The sequence below is a fragment of the Siphateles boraxobius genome, unplaced genomic scaffold, assembly GCF_051911475.1.
Source record: "Siphateles boraxobius isolate OS27281-9 unplaced genomic scaffold, OSU_SipBor_1 8, whole genome shotgun sequence".
Lineage (NCBI taxonomy): Eukaryota > Metazoa > Chordata > Actinopteri > Cypriniformes > Leuciscidae > Siphateles > Siphateles boraxobius.
This window is the reverse complement of record NW_027509208.1, coordinates 39,800-56,057: the sequence shown is the minus strand read 5'-3', so window position 1 is coordinate 56,057 and position 16,258 is coordinate 39,800. Positions and strand designations below refer to the sequence as shown.

General features: G+C 39.2%; 1 protein-coding gene across 1 annotated transcript in view; it reads right to left on the bottom strand.

The window, feature by feature from the left end:
• pkib (protein kinase (cAMP-dependent, catalytic) inhibitor beta) overlaps nt 1-13,684 on the bottom strand; it is a 41,971-nt gene extending 28,287 nt beyond the window's left edge. The window contains exon 1 of the mRNA XM_077220727.1: nt 13,538-13,684. The gene's annotated coding sequence lies outside the window, so the exon portion shown is untranslated. The remainder of the gene's footprint in view (nt 1-13,537) is intronic.
• Between the last annotated feature and the right edge of the window lie 2,574 nt (nt 13,685-16,258).

Below are 16,258 nucleotides of genomic sequence, written 5' to 3'. Positions count from 1 at the left end.
GTTTATCTTTTCAGTACGGGGTGTCAAACTGCAAAATTGACAACAAGGTCACCATTAAAGGGACAATGTGTAGTTTTTTAGGTCTAATATTGGTCTAATATACAAATATTGATCTAATATACTAATATACAGGTCTAATATACAAATATTGATCTAAAATCAATATTTGTATTCATAAATATATCCTCAATGGTGTACAAATACCTCTGCCAATTATCTGACTTATCCTCGTAAACGAATAATTTATTATCTTTATATACATGTGGCATGGTCATGGACATTGACTTTATATACATGTTTTGGTTCGCGTACCTACCCGAAGTGATGAGATAAAATAAAATTCTGCATCAAATTTATAGACAAGTAGTTTGTTTAGGCATGGTTTGTAAGGAATTACAAACCTGCGCACATATATTCAAACGCACATAACTATAGAATCAATTCTTAATGCGCATGTGAACGCCATCAGCGTCTATCAGAGGTTCACGTTTAAAGTCTGTTTAGAGAGAACGGTGTCGTCTTACCCGCCCCTAATTTAATAACAAACTATCATTTAGACGGAAGTGAATCAATCAAAACTAACTTTAGCTGGAAAAAACATTTTTTAAGAACCACTATAAAACTAAACCAATCTCTGTTACCTTAAATTATATGTTTATCTCTGTAAAGCTGCTTTGAAACAATCTACATTGTTAAAAGCGCTATATAAATGAGGATGACTTGACATGTGACGGGTAAGTCCACGGAGGCTTCCATGTAGTTCCGCCATCTTGAAAAACTATAATAGCAGAGAGGGTCAAAAAGTACTAGGCCGACGCTTTTTCACAACGTGTTTTCGTTCAGAGCCAGCGTCACGTGACTGAAAGCAGCAGAAAGGGAGGAGCAGAGCAGCGAGAGGCGCAATTTGCAGTTTGTTTGAAATAACAAACCTGTTCACACGAAGGAAAACTCGACGAAGTGCTATTAGAAGACATCCTGTCATAGCTTTTTGGTACATAACAGCTACCGTAGATGCAACACGCATTTGAAAAAGCGAGGCGCTGGAGAGCACAATTCGTTTGAATGCAAAATACATTTTCACCGCTAGATGGGAGAAATTCCTACACAATGTCCCTTTAAAGTCGGCATGAAAAGGAATTTGCAATAGTCTTTTCTTCCTTATTGTGATGTATTCTCGAGTGAAACGGCTTTAAAAAAAAAGATGAAATGTAGGGCGGGACTTGATTTTGTCCATCAGGAATTGATTGGACGGTTGTGGTTTGCTACAGCTGTGATGTCATGTGAGTGACAGGTAGCCCCGCCCTCGTGCCAGTAAACATGTCATCAGAGAAGAGATTTTGCTTCAAGAGGGAGGGGAAAATATTTTGATCAAAGATTACGAGGGCACATGACATTTAAAAAATATCAATCAATTTTGAATCAATTATGATAATTGCAATATTCCATTAAAAACAAAAACAAGAATTGTCGATTTTGATTCATGGTTAATTAAAACCAGCTCAAAGTTAATCCATATGAATTGAGTGCATATGTTTTCTGAAGCCATATGATAACTAAGGAACAGACTGAAATGACATATGTGCAAATTGAATTATGGCATTTCAAAATGTGTCACAGTACACAATACACAAATGTATTTAAATCACAAAATTTTTATTTTATTTTTTATGATGGATTTTACTATTTAAAATGTGGATTGTTCCACACACAAAGCTATTCACAAGACTTGGGATATAGAGCATGAGTTCTTTTGCACTTCTTTTAAGTTGATTTATTCGTTTTTGGAGCTTGATAATCTCTTGACATATCTCCTTATGAGTCACAGCTCATCAATTTTACATTAGGTTTCAGTACTTTGAATCTTTTGTTTTTTTAAATTGTATCTTTTGGTTTGCATAAAGTCCAAATAAAATGAGAAAATAATCAAACGATATCCTTTAATTTGTGAGGCTATTATCATTTCGATAGGTTATCAAAAATATTTAATATACACTACTGTTCAAAACATTTTTTTAAAGAAACTGACACTTTAAAAAGGATGCAGTAAATTGATCAAAAGTGACAATAAAGACTTTTAAATTGTTGCAAGAAAAGTACAGAAGAAAGTACTTTCTATTTATCAAAGAATCCTGAAAACAAAATGTATCACAGTTTCCACAAAAATATTAAGCAGCACAACGTTTTTCAACATTGATAATAATAAGAAATATGTATTGAACAGCGTATCAACATATTAGAATGATTTCTGAAGGATCATGTGACACTGAAGAATGATGCTGAAAATTCACAGATTTGCCATTGCAGGAATAAATTACATTTTATATTTCACAATTTTTTTTTTTTTTTTTTAATCAGAAGCATTTAAAAAATCTTAGTGACCCTCAATTTTAAATGGTAGTGTTTTTATAAATACCATGTTTTTCGAGTTTCAGCAAAAAATAACTATATCTTCGGAAATATTGCAATTTACAATATACCATTACAAAAGCTTTTAGCCATACCACTCCCCCTTAATATTTTCCTTACTGTATGATAATGCCATGTGACTGCAACATAACTGATCTATGGGACTAGCTCTTTGATTTTTGAGTGGGTGTAGGTCAAGAACTCATTACTTTGTGGTGGGTGTACATAAATAATCCAGCTGAACATACTGTACCTTCACTTGTCATTCCCATAACTGTCACACAGCTGTGAAAATATATCAACACTGTGCATATAACAGACAAATCCATCTTTGAGACGACAATGTTGTCAAAATATTGTCTCTCGGGATCTTCAAAATAAATATGAAAGCACAAAAACTATTTCCTATATTTGAGTTGTTCTCGGTCCAGGCATCTTTTGATTGATTCTGAGTGCACAAAGCGAGTGCCACGATCACACTGTTTTGACACTGCTCTATTGTGCAGATATGATAAAGCTTTTTTACAGCTATTCCTTGAGCAGAATCTGAGCCATTAAAGAAAAAGAAAAGAAAAAATAAACTCAGCTCTGTTCTAAAATATGCGAGCCGCCTCGCTCTCTACTGCCTATAAAAGCGCATGCTGCTATAATTAGATGTTGATAAGTATAACGTGGTAACCTAATACGCACAGAAATATATAGAATACACAAATATTAGTAATAGTAAACAATAAATTTTTAATAATATTGCACTCTTAATAGAATCACATAAAATATATAATAATCAACAAATGCTGATTATAAACAACTGAAATTTTACATCTGTATTCTGTAGATACCAGTGGATTAGCCATTTCACGCTGCGAAATAACACCGTTTTGGAGCTGTTGGTTGTCATGGCTAATTAAAATAAAAATAGATTTTACACAGAATATCTGAATATTTCTAAAAGCCTGAGGTTCAAAACACCAATTAAGTCATCATGTACAACAGCAGGACAATTTTTAAGTCCCTTTTTTTTACTTAGATTTCTATGCACATCAGACAATGGTTGCTTACTTAATCAAGGTAATCTGGACAACTCTCTAATGCCATGTAGTATAGTTATATGAACAATTAAACATTTTCCACTATTATATTTATATGGTATTCCAAGGTATTTCAAAGAATACCATGGTAGTATGTCCAAAAAAACATGGTAATAACATTGTGATCCTTGTTGCAGTACAAATCGTTCACTAGCAGCAGACGCAGGTATTTATAGCCTAAATACTCACCGCTGTCTTTGTTCTCTTGAGTGATAATCCGCTCTAAACAATTCAGCGCATTCGTGAGCTGTTCAAATGATTCCGGCTGATTAAGCGATAGCTATAAATGAAAAGTTGCATGACTGAAAAATTGACAAATTGGGGATTCAGATTCAGTGACTCAATTTTTTTTATCTACAGGTTACACTGGTTACTTCAGTAGGTGATGATAAGTGATTATCAATGTGTGCATTCATATTACGGAATAGTACTGAATCTGAGTGCATCAAAGACCAAAATAAGTCTTATTAGTGTTTATTCAAATTTGCAAATCTAAGAGACTCCATGGTGATGACCATGTCCCGGAAATGACAGGAAAGCAAATCATTATTTCCATCCATATGCTGAGCATGACTTCAATCAAGCTATAGAAAAAACAATATTAGTCTAAATAAAATTTGAATTTCAATAATGTTCTTACATCAGTTTAATTATGGTCGTCAGTCCTTTTTACACATTCTTTTAGGCACTTTAAAGAGGACATTTCATGGAAGAGAAGACGAACATGCCCAACACTTATGAAAACAGCTGAACACCAGTATGGGAGCCAGCTAGATAGCTAAGAAGTTTTCATTTTCAGCTGAGTTACTACTAGCAAACATTTCTACAGAAGGAATTAAAGGCCCACTGAAGTAACACGTTGCTCCTCCCCTTTTTTTAAATAGCCAATAGCGTTTCATTTATATCACAGCTCACAGCCGTTGAGCTCAGCAAAGCCGTGATTGACAGCCACAGTCTAATAGATGCCCCTTTTAGATTTATTATTAAACTGTTCCTAAAGCAAAACAGTGAACATAGTCATGCTGAGGATTTGTAGTGTGTAATTTATGTCGGTGCATGGCACCGGTGTTATCCCTCCTCTCATCAGTGCTGTTTCTAGTGCCGAGTCTGTCTAACCGTTTCTCCTCCTAATCTCCTCTATATCGCTATAAAATATAGCATTCTGTGTAGAATTCAAATGGTCCGATTAGTTTTCTAGTTGATCGTATCTCTGGACTAGACCAGACTGTGTGTGCGCTGCCGCGGTTCACGTGACTCTAATGTGAAACCAGACATTCACCCCAATGGAAAGCACATACGTCTGATTCGCTCCCTAAAGTGCATTACGTGCCATTCGCCATAGAAATTAGTAAATGTGTGAATCCGAATCTCAGCTGCAGTTTCAGCATCTATTTATAGTGTAGGGGGCGGGACGCTTAGAGGGCATTTGATTGGACAGAAAGTCTGAAGAGAAATCGCCGAGTGACGTCATCAAAACGTTAATCCATATTTGTGAAAGTGAGAGACTGTAAGTTTTGAATGCTTATATTTTCTAAATGCGATTTTTGTCATTGTTTTGGAGCACACTACATTATAGAGAACCTTAAGACTAACAACAAAATGTAGCTTTTTAATGGGTTTAAATTATGGTTTTAAATGTTTAGCTGTGTCAGATGAAATGGCTCCAACCTTAGACCTTTGGAAATATTTGACTGCAACATCCCTCAGCCTCAAATGCATCAAAATTCTTACATTGTATTTTAAGGTCTAAATGAGGTCTGATTAAATCGATTCAACTGGTTACTCGTTCGAATAATCCAACACCTCCCGACACATCTGTGCATGGTGAACAAAGCCAATTAGCGCTGCATTACAGAGACGTCTCCAGCCATACCCATAGCTATCAAAGCTGTTTACTGCATCGCATCACATGTACGGCCAAAAATAACACTAGCCAAGTCACATCCAATCATCTACAGAGGATCAGATACATACGTAGCAGCAGCTAATTGAAGATGAACTGTAGGTTAGCTGGACAACCAATGTTTTTTTAATCTTTGCCTATTAATAGCAGATGCCGGCCGCTTGAGGGCAAAGCCCATATGTGTGGGCTAGAAGAACAAAGCACAGATTACATGTGATTCATCTTCTCACGTTTCAAAAGCAGACCTTGGTTCCCTGCACAGTGCATCCCCAGGGAATGCTTTTCCCATTGGCTATCTGCCTTCCCAAACAAAGATCGGGCTCAATGACGCAACATCAATGTGCATCGGACGCTGCTGAAATACCAAAGAAAGGCAAAGTGGCATCAATCAGATTTGACAATATCCAAATCTATATTTGGACTGATGATAGGGAACATCAAGCATTCAACTATCATTCCATATTATTTCTAGGCTTTTACAAGCCAGTTGCAACCCAATCATTTCATCTGTAAAATTGTACGAATCACATATATCAGAAATGGCAATGATTTTTGCACCTGTATTTCAAGAACTGATTGCAATGTTGATTGGTGTGATTAGCTGTACTTGCCAAGGCAAGCATAACTATTAGTATTGCTTATACATTTAGAGAATATCATTGTACTATTTGTGATACAAACATGAATGGCATCTCAAATTGTGCAGCTGGGTAAACAAAACATGTGCTATTACTTTGATAATCAATCTAACTAACAATTTTTGACTGGGCAGATGATAAAATGGGCCAAAAATCTCATTGGAGGGATCTAGAAACAAGAACATTTTAGAGAAGATGGGCTCTTTTGATTTAACCGAGACAGTAAGCAAACCCCCTAACAACCACTCCAAACACCATAGCAACTGCCTAGCAAACAGTAAACAATTTATTGGCAAACTGAACCGAGACTACAAGCACCACTCACATTTTCTTCATAAAAAGGTTTGAATCTAGATGTAGCCTAAAAAACAGTGCAGTAGCCTATTATAAAGCATTAGAACACTCTCACAAGGATATTACACTGTGAAAAAAACTTTTTTTTTTCTTTGATCCCTTTTTGTAGAACATTTTTCATGCATCTTAGTTTGCTTTGCATATAGCTTCTTTTTTTTCCGGCTTCCACCAGCCATTCTGCTGACTCCAAAGTGAGCAATGGTTTCTATATGCGGTAACAAACAACAAGACAGGCAGGGCAATAAAGTAAATGCACTTTCTTTCTTTCACAGTGAATCTGCATGGGAGAGATTTCACAAAAAGCAGTCTATGACTAAATTAAATCAATCAGGTTAATTTATATAAAGCTTTATTTTGCAAATCAATACACTTAAATGCTCCTAATCATTAAATGTCCATGTTAGCTTTAAAAAAATAAATTCATCAGCCTGAGAGTCAGTTGGCTCTTCGCTGTTGCTTGGCACAGATTTTGATGCTGATACTCCTATACAGTATAAAAACACCTTTAAAAGATTTATGAGTCTGTATAGAAAATGGCAAGAAAGGAGAGGGAGCAAAACTAACACTGGTCAATAGAAATGCAGTCATAAGAAACATTATAGAAACTTGACCTTCATTCAAGAGCCCTAAAATTGTTCCATTAGCAAGGAAATATTATCAGATAACCTTATACCAAATTTGCTCATTTTCCTTTGTATTATGGATGGACAATTACTTAGTAGCCAATTATGCCTCCTAAATCCTAAACTTTAAGAGCCTGTTCACAGTTCACACTGACAGCAACTTGCACAACATAACGACCAGAAATCGTACATTATTATGGCTGGGAACAGAGAACTGGCTGATGCTGCTTTCCATTGACAAAAAAAAATTAAATAAATATTGATACAAATATTGGCTTGAACAACCTTCCATGAAGAACTTTTAACATCCATGGAAACTTTTCATTGCACAAAAGGTTTTTTATAGTGGAAAAGGCTTGTTTAGACTATTAAAATGGTTGTTTTGAGAACGGTTCACTGAAAGGTTCATTGGGGAAGCCAACATGGCATTACTATAAATACTCTTTTGGAACCTTTATTTCTTTTTAGTGAATCAACACAACCAGTGTATTCCGACTCTCAAACTATATGACTATTATGAGCCGGTTCTTAAATCAAAAGCAAACAGTGCAACAAAAAATAACTTCAACGAATTATTCCCACGAGCCGGTCCTTTTAAGTGAATCAAAAACAACACAACCAGTTAAATCTTGAAATCAAACACATAACCGTCCATTCACAACTACCATTGAGAATTTTGAGCTAGGGCTGTGGCGGTGAAGGAATTTCCCTTGCGGTAATTTTGAGTGGCTCAATAGCGCGATATGTGGTTTTACCGCCATTTATTTATTTATATTTATTTGTTGCTATATAAATACGTGTTATGATGTGGTCAGCATACACAAAAACAATGTAACCAATGTAACCGAAACTAAACAGCGTCTCTGCGCATTGAAAGACTGTCACTCAGCGCCAACGGACTGTCTTTGAGTGAGTCATTAAACCGTTCATTCAACAAAAACGTTCAAAAAAGCTGATTCCTTAAATGATAGATGTAATGAAACAAGGTGTTAATTATTTTTTTAACTTTGAGCTCCACTTTTCAAGGCTCAGCTGGCCAGCAATGCTTCACTTTTGGGCAAAGCTGAAGCAATGCTTCACTTGACCAATGGCATTGATTCAATGCGTGACTCGCTGCTTTCCCCCCCACGGCTTCCTCGCGCTGTGTAATGCTGACCAGCGCTGACGCCATTCATGGTAAATACCCTTACACGTTAAAAGGATGATAGCCTACGACAAATATTTCGCTTTCCTTTGAAACGGCAACGTTTTCACGAATATACATGACTTGACTTCAAAGACAGACTCAGGTAATCGCACGCGCTCAGTCGATCACATTCACTGTCTGTTTAGGCTTAAGTCCAAATCCATGAATCCTCTGTACAAATCACCATGATAAACAGTCTTGTTATCATTATTAACTTATTTAACATTCAATACACATGGTACGAACTACGAAGGGTGGCCTTATGAAAAAAGAAAACGCGGTTCGCGGTTGCATTCCTCTGCGGTTGGCCTGTCAGTAGCGCGGTACTGCGATATTGCGGTTATCGCAACAGCCCTATTTTGAACAAATTATGAGTTTTGTCAGGTTTTTATACAAATAAATGAATGCAGTGTGTTTGTTTGTTTAGTATTTATCAAATATAAGGCCTGTCAATGGACTGCATTTATGCTGTCTGTAATAAGACTGAAAAGTCTGTCTTTTTTTATTTTATTTTTAATATGTATTCCTTAGGCCTACAACTAGAATCATTAATAGCACGCTCCATTATATTCCTACTTATTTATTAGTAAGAGAAGCTAATTTCTAGCCACATCGCAAATCGCTGTCAGGATGTGAGGTGCTTAACACTGGCATCATTTGGTTTATAACACAAAAATGTAAAATTTAAGACAGGTTTTTTAAAACAGCATTGGTCGTATTTTACAACACCTCACCGTACACCTAGTCTAGGCTTATGACACAAATAGTGTGCCATGCATAAAGACACTGATAAATAATTCACATTTGTGAGGGTTCCAGTGTACGATCGATAAGAGCTCCATGTGAATGTGACCTCTTATTCTCCTGTCACAGACAATTTATCCAGCGCAAACACAGGCACAGCGTTTATTTGACAGAAAGTGAGAGTTGTAAAGCTTCACAACATGCAACAATCTGTTTTATTTACTTGACATATGGTCTACAGCTCAGAGCAGACAATAAAATAAGCTGTTGTCTTGGTGCAAGACATTTTGACAGTTAGCCGGGGAAGATCAAACTCAAACCCTTAGATTGTATTTTTAGGTCCGATGTAATGATGCGCTCAAATCCGGCGATTTAAGAAAACAAATAACAGATAAGAGTGAGATCCCTGGCACTTTATAACACTCCGGTGCCAGATTTGTATACAACAAGCCCTGCTATATTGTAGAGATTAGGCCTTATCACTAGAACACTGTGTGGTCTTTAACTCTTTAGGAAGACATGATGTACCGCATATGGTGAGATGAATAAAAGCCCACATGTTAGCAATGTGCACCTCTGCAAACTACCGCTGATCCATCTGTGTCCCCTGCCAAATACACCCATGCACTCACAAAAAAATTCATGTTAAATGTAAATTATTAATTTGGCCGAGAGCAAAACGTATAATTTTATTGGTAAAAGGCTATGGTTAACAGTAAAGTTATTGTTAACAGTTAAGTTTCCTTAGACAGTGAAAAACTGAAATAAATCTAATGAGTTATTTCATGTAATTTTGCAACCAGAGTTTCTGCATTTCAGAAGTCATTTAAAATAGTGATGTACTTGTATGTCCTGTTTCGTTTTCACTCTGTTCCCGTTTGTTCAAGTTTCTAACTAGTTTCCATAGGCCCTAATTCCACACACCTGTTCTGTTTCTATCTTGATTACATTCCTCTGGTATTTAAGCCCTGAGTTTCTATTGTCCAGTATTGTTTATGCCAACGTCAATATTATAATGGTTGTTTTACATTATTCTCCAGCGATCTCCTGTGTTTTAGTTTGTGGATAATAATAAAAACTATTTTGTTTTGTATTTTTGTAATAATAAAGACAATTGACTATTTAGAATCTCTATCGTTGTGCGCGTTTATACAGTGACAAACCGTTAAAAATACATTATAATGTTCTTTTTTATCATAATTTTTATATGAAACCAACATGAACCTTATATGAAATAACAGTTTAATTATATGGTCAAAATAGAGAGATCACATATTGTATTTATGAATTTATTTTTCATGTACTATTTTAATTATTTTGGTGCCACCACTTAATTACTCAATTCTTTAAAATAAGATAAAATAAAATAAAATAAAATACATTTAAATAAAATAACATTTTAAAATAAATTAATTTTGGTTGGTTCATCCCTTCGGCCACTAATTGACCACAAAAAAATTAATAAACCTGTTATGATCACAAATTTCTGTGCATTTCACTATTTTAAGATGAACTGTGTAATTTCTGTGCCACTAGCACTAGCAGATTCTAGTTGAATTGCAAAAAATAATAATTGTTTTCAAACTATCAGCCATTGGTCAGATAAATTAGATAGGGTCCAAAAAGACTACAAGAAAAAATAGGTCTATTATACTGTAAATTCCATGTACCTGTGTGGTATTGTAAGTTGCGCTGGGTAAAAAAGTCACTGTTAAGTAATAACTATCTGTGATTGTTTGTGTTGGATGGTGCAATGTTTTATATTGTTTGTTTACAGGACAATATGTATGTAATGCATGGACCAATTGGTGGAATGAATGGAGCGTTGAGCTCTCTTGGGATCTCGCCAGTGAAACACTTGAACAGAAGCTGTCAAGCCTTTCATTGAGCAGAGCCTGATGATACTCTGAAGGAGGCTGAAACAGAATGAATATCAGCTGTTCAAAGAGAAAATAGACGCTGCGCTTCTTCAAGGCTAAATTCGGATCTGTTGCATACTGTCAGATTTAATATTTTTTTAAATGCCTGCTCTAAAAGACTTTGGGTTACAAATAAGCACCTGAAGCTCCCAATGCTTTGGCGTAATAATACTTTGTTTAATAATCCTCCTCAAACTCCCTGAGGTTAAAGTAAAAGAGAAGAAAAATGTAAAGGTGAAGTGTGTAAGGGTGAAGCAGTGTTTGACTGCTTTCAAACATTTTTCCTGGGGGCCTGCCATTGGTTAATTAACAGACAGACCCGCCTACAAACTCACACCATTGGTTGAGCTTTTGTTGGCGTGACTGGGAAACAGAGCATATTTTTTGAGGGAATCAACTTAAAACATTGCTTTCAGTTATTCAAGTTCAATATGCAGACACATCTATAAGATTATTTTAATATAAATAAAAATCAACAACATTGGAACTGCATTTTACTGCAATTGAATCACTGCTCAGTTTCATTACTCTCTTACAGTATTATAATTTTCAAGATATTTCCCATTCAAAAATGCTTTAGATATGATCCATAGAACAACATATCACTGACCCAATCCTTTCGTATAATTAAACTATTTCTGGCTTGTGATTTTCTAACTGCAGCATTTTGTCAAAATCATAACTTTACATGTTAAAATAGCCTAAAGAAATAAAACAAGAAGTCTGGGCATCAAATCTGCTTTTCTTGTCTAATTGCTGTTCTTCTGACACGTGTGAAAGCAGACGAGCAAGTGTGAACGTGCAGCACCAGCGGTAATGAAGAAAATAAACTGTGCCAAACGATACTGTCTAGTCCCATGAGCACAATTAACTTTATGAACAGGCAGACAACGCTGCAAAGTTTCTGTTATCATCAACAAGGCCAATTAAAAATAGATTCTCCATGGGCGGCACCCAGCAGGAGATACTCTACTGTACCATGGCACGACACACACACACACACACACACACACACACACACATTCTGACGTCGAGATAGATTGATGTAGAAGGGCGGCTCTAGATCAAAGCAATTTATCATGAGATTTGATGTATGCTTTTCATAGAAACGTCAATCTGTTTTCAGTATAATTTGGACAAAACTGCCCAAGCAATTAGAAATCATATACTATTTGGATCCAGAAAACAGAAGATAACCTGTATACTATAATGATTAAGGCTATTATATTATTAAGCGTGCTGCAATAAAATGACAGCCTTTGCAGCAGATCCTGCCCTCCATCAGTAAATCATGTCAGGGTTATTGAGTTGTTTTGGGGAAAGATAGGACTTATCAATGTAATTTCATGTGTGATTTAACCCTGCTGGAGGCTCATCTATTGTCACAGTGCAGCAATATGACAATCTTTTGTTTTCAAGAACACCATAGCATACAAAAAAGAGACAGCACCCATAGCAACGAACAAAGGGCCCTTATACCAGCATGTAAATGCAAAACTCATTATAGTGGAAAGGACACGGTGCCCGTTTGAGTAAATGCTTCTAGATGAGAAGATAATGAAACTGCTGTGTCTCCTAGGCAACTTTAACCACCTTTAACTTAGCAACTAAATGATCATAAATGTCACAATATCAGATCTGCGCATTCTCTCCATGCAGGGCATTTAAAGAGGAAAATTAATTAAATTAAAGATTAAAAAACAGAAATGAAAAAGAAATGTTCATGATAGAAAAATAACTAATTGTGGTCTACTGTGTTTTAAAATAACAACTTTTAGAAGGAATGTGCTGCTTAGCCCCGACACTAACTTTATATTGGCTTTTTGTTATGCATTAATTTACAACCATGAAGCATTGTAGATTAATCATTTACATTCAAATTGATATTACAACTGTAATAATCCAGCTGGAAAATCCAGTGTAAGTTGTTTTGAAACATGTTTCTAGATGGTCATTCGCTGGTTGACCAGCAATCATGTTCTAAAAAACAATTTGACTGACTGACTTAACCTGCATGACCAGCTGATAGCCAGTTTGTTGCTGCATGATCCAATATGATCAGCATGGACCAGCAATAAGCATCTCAGATCAGTTATACCAGAAACCAGCTATAAAAGAATACATTACACTTCTGGTGTACAAGACTACATCCAATCCAAGGTCAGTGTGAATTCAGACACATATATACACCGTAATTAAAAAATGAAGTCAAATAAAAAAGAAAATAAAGCCTATTATAGTTTTGTTCTAGTATTACAATTTAAATTAATTAAATTGCATTTGTTAAATAAATAAAATGTAATTAAAAAAAAAACAAATCTTAAAATAGTCAATTTCTTCATGTGTCAGCGCCTAGAGGGTTGCATGGTCACAGAGAATATGAACTGGCAGAAGACACTCGAATAGGAACAATAGATTTTCCCTACGACAGCTGGGATTATTTAACTACTATCAATACACATTCAAAACACGTGGTTCATTCATTTACGCACGGTCCTGTCGTTTAGATGGCATGTAAATAAACGGATAGTTGTGATGCATCAGTGAGCATCTGGATAGACCAGCGCACATAAAGAACTTCAAAGCGCGCAGTGATGCTCTCCACATACAATTCTGGCACATCTCTAACCCTCTCTGTCTGTCTCGTGACAGTCCTGCAACAGCGCGTTTACTCACTCCGAATACGAAGCGACTCCTCGAAGCAGAGTTATCCGGGAGAACACTCCGAATCAGTACCAACAGAGGCTATCCGCGAGGGGAACTCCGCATATTGAGACCATCTTCGTCGTGATTCTCCTTCTCTACACTGAGTCCAGCGCGAACGAGCACAACTACCCCGCGCGCTGCTGACATCACACGAGAGCGCGCATAGCCAAACACTACTGTCAGACAGAGAAAAGTATGTTTATTTGTCTATTCATTGTGAAATGGCAGATTATACTCGAATGATACATAATATAATATAATATAATATAATATAATATATTTTGGCACACACATTACAGGCTATTTAATATGTGAATGGGAATAATTACATGCATATTTAAAAGCCTATTTTTGATTTTTTTTTAAATAATATATATATATATATATATGGCACTGAAGACTGGAGTAATGGCTAATGAAGATTCAGCTTTGCATCACAGAAATAAATTATATTTTAAAGTATATTCAAATAGAAAACCATTATTTTAAATTGTAATAATATTGTACAATATTACTGTTTTTTTTCTGTATTTTTGAACAAATAAATGCAGGCTTGATGAGCATAAGAGTGTCACAGTGTCTGGTTGTGTTTCCCTGGGTTGTCACTAGAGGTCCTCGTTCTCACGGTGTCTTTCACATTTGACTTCATTTCCCAGCATTCTGTCTGTCACTCATCAGTTCATTGCACTCAGCTGTTTCCCATCACCTTGTTAGTTCAGTGTGTATATATACCCTGTTTGTTTTAGTGTTTGTCCCGGAGTCGTTATTTTATGTCCCCCACACTTCTGAGGTTTGTTTCTGCTCGTTTCTCGTTTTTGTTGTTTTGTTGTTTGGATTGCTTATACGGTGTTTGACCCTTTCCTGGACTGGATTACGTGTACGGATTACCCAATAAACATACTGCTATTGGATCTACTGTTTCCCTGTGTGTGCGCTGTGACAGAACGACTCCGTCTTCAAGATCCAGCGGTATGTTTTTTAATATCTCTTCCCCAGCCACCGAGCGAGAGAGAAGGGATTTGTTTGAGAGGACCCGGTTGGTCTACTTCCGGTGTCTGTTCCTGAGCCGGCGCCGGTGTCTGTTCCTGAGCCGGAGCCGGTGTCTGTTCCTGAGCCGGAGCCGGTGTCTGTTCCGGAGCCGGAGCCGGTGTCTGTTCCGGAGCCGGAGCCGGTGTCTTTTCCTGAGCCGGAGCCGGTGTCTGTTCCTGAGCCGGTGTCTGTTCCTGAGCCGGCGCCGGTGTCTGTTCCTGAGCCGGCGCCGGTGTCTGTTCCTGAGCCGGCGCCGGTGTCTGTTCCTGAGCCGGAGCCGGTGTCTGTTCCTGAGCCGGAGCCGGTGTCTGTTCCTGAGCCGGAGCCGGTGTCTGTTCCTGAGCCGGAGCCGGTGTCTGTTCCTGAGCCGGAGCCGGTGTCTGTTCCTGAGCCGGAGCCGGATGCGGTGTCTGTTCCTGAGCCGGATGCGGTGTCTGTTCCTGAGCCGGATGCGGTGTCTGTTCCTGAGCCGGAGCCGGTGTCTGTTCCTGAGCCGGAGCCGGTGTCTGTTCCTGAGCCGGGGCCGGTGTCTGTTCCTGAGCCGGAGCCGGTGTCTGTTCCTGAGCCGGAGCCGGTGTCTGTGCCTGAGCCGGAGCCGGTGTCTGTTCCTGAGCCGGAGCCGGTGTCTGTTCCTGAGCCGGAGCCGGTGTCTGTTCCTGAGCCGGAGCCGGTGTCTGTTCCTGAGCCGGAGCCGGTGTCTGTTCCTGAGCCGGAGCCGGTGTCTGTTCCTGAGCCGGAGCCGGTGTCTGTTCCTGAGCCGGAGCCGGAGTCTGTTCCTGAGCCGGTGTCTGTTCCTGAGCCGGAGCCGGTGTCTGTTCCTGAGCCGGAGCCGGTGTCTGTTCCTGAGCCGGAGCCGGTGTCTGTTCCTGAGCCGGAGCCGGTGTCTGTTCCTGAGCCGGAGCCGGTGTCTGTTCCTGAGCCGGAGCCGGTGTCTGTTCCTGAGCCGGAGCCGGTGTCTGTTCCTGAGCCGGAGCCGGTGTCTGTTCCTGAGCCGGAGCCGGTGTCTGTTCCTGAGCCGGAGCCGGTGTCTGTTCCGGAGCCGGAGCCGGTGTCTGTTCCGGAGCCGGAGCCGGTGTCTGTTCCGGAGCCGGAGCCGGTGTCTGTTCCGGAGCCGGAGCCGGTGTCTGTTCCGGAGCCGGAGCCGGTGTCTGTTCCGGAGCCGGAGCCGGTGTCTGTTCCGGAGCCGGAGCCGGTGTCTGTTCCGGAGCCGGAGCCGGTGTCTGTTCCGGAGCCGGAGCCGGTGTCTGTTCCGGAGCCGGAGCCGGTGTCTGTTCCGGAGCCGGAGCCGGTGTCTGTTCCGGAGCCGGAGCCGGTGTCTGTTCCGGAGCCGGAGCCGGTGTCTGTTCCGGAGCCGGAGCCGGTGTCTGTTCCGGAGCCGGAGCCGGTGTCTGTTCCGGAGCCGGAGCCGGTGTCTGTTCCGGAGCCGGAGCCGGTGTCTGTTCCGGAGCCGGAGCCGGTGTCTGTTCCGGAGCCGGAGCCGGTGTCTGTTCCGGAGCCGGAGCCGGTGTCTGTTCCGGAGCCGGAGCCGGTGTCTGTTCCGGAGACGGAGCAGGTGTCTGTTCCGGAGCCGGAGCAGGTGTCTGTTCCGGAGCCGGAGCAGGTGTCTGTTCCGGAGCCGGAGCAGGTGTCTGTTCCGGAGCCGGAGCAGGTGTCTGTTCCGGA